Here is a 482-nt window from a genome sequence, read left to right on the forward strand (position 1 = left end):
GATGGAGAGGAGGGGGTGCACGCAGACACATGAGACAGGAGGGATGGGAGAGGGCTTGGTTGGGTGGGGGGGGACGGGTGGGAGTTGGGGGTCAGCTGGGATCCCAGGCAGCTGGTAGGGCCGGGATCAGGGAGGGGCTGGGATGGATGGTCCTAATTGTATGTCTGGGTTGAGGGGAGAAGGTGGAAGGACTCTGCTGAGTCCCAAGAAAGAGGGGCTGTGTCCGATCCTGGAGCAGCCCATGGTGCCCACGATCAAGTCTCCCTTCTCCCCACGTCCCATGACTGCCCACCCTCCCAGTCCCCTCCCCCCAGGACCTTGTGCAGAACCTGAGCCCACAAGCGCCCTGCCAGGTAACCTCCTCTCTGGAGCAGGCCATAGGGAAGTGACCTTCACTGCTACACTCCTTCCGACCATCCTCAGAGGGAACTGTCCCTCTACAGGGTGTGGCCATGACCCACCCCTGGGTGGGGCTGCCTGGG

The 482-nt window shown here is 63.1% G+C and overlaps 1 protein-coding gene across 3 annotated transcripts in view; it reads right to left on the minus strand.

The window, feature by feature from the left end:
- Positions 1–8: 8 nt before the first annotated feature.
- ZC3H7B (zinc finger CCCH-type containing 7B) overlaps positions 9–482 on the minus strand; it is a 55,988-nt gene continuing 55,514 nt past the window's right edge. For all 3 annotated transcript variants that reach the window (XM_010830086.1, XM_010830078.1, XM_010830094.1), the window contains exon 25: positions 9–477. The gene's annotated coding sequence lies outside the window, so the exon portion shown is untranslated. The remainder of the gene's footprint in view (positions 478–482) is intronic.

This window comes from Bison bison, unplaced genomic scaffold, assembly GCF_000754665.1.
Source record: "Bison bison bison isolate TAMUID 2011002044 unplaced genomic scaffold, Bison_UMD1.0 scf7180017858886, whole genome shotgun sequence".
Taxonomy (NCBI): domain Eukaryota; kingdom Metazoa; phylum Chordata; class Mammalia; order Artiodactyla; family Bovidae; genus Bison; species Bison bison.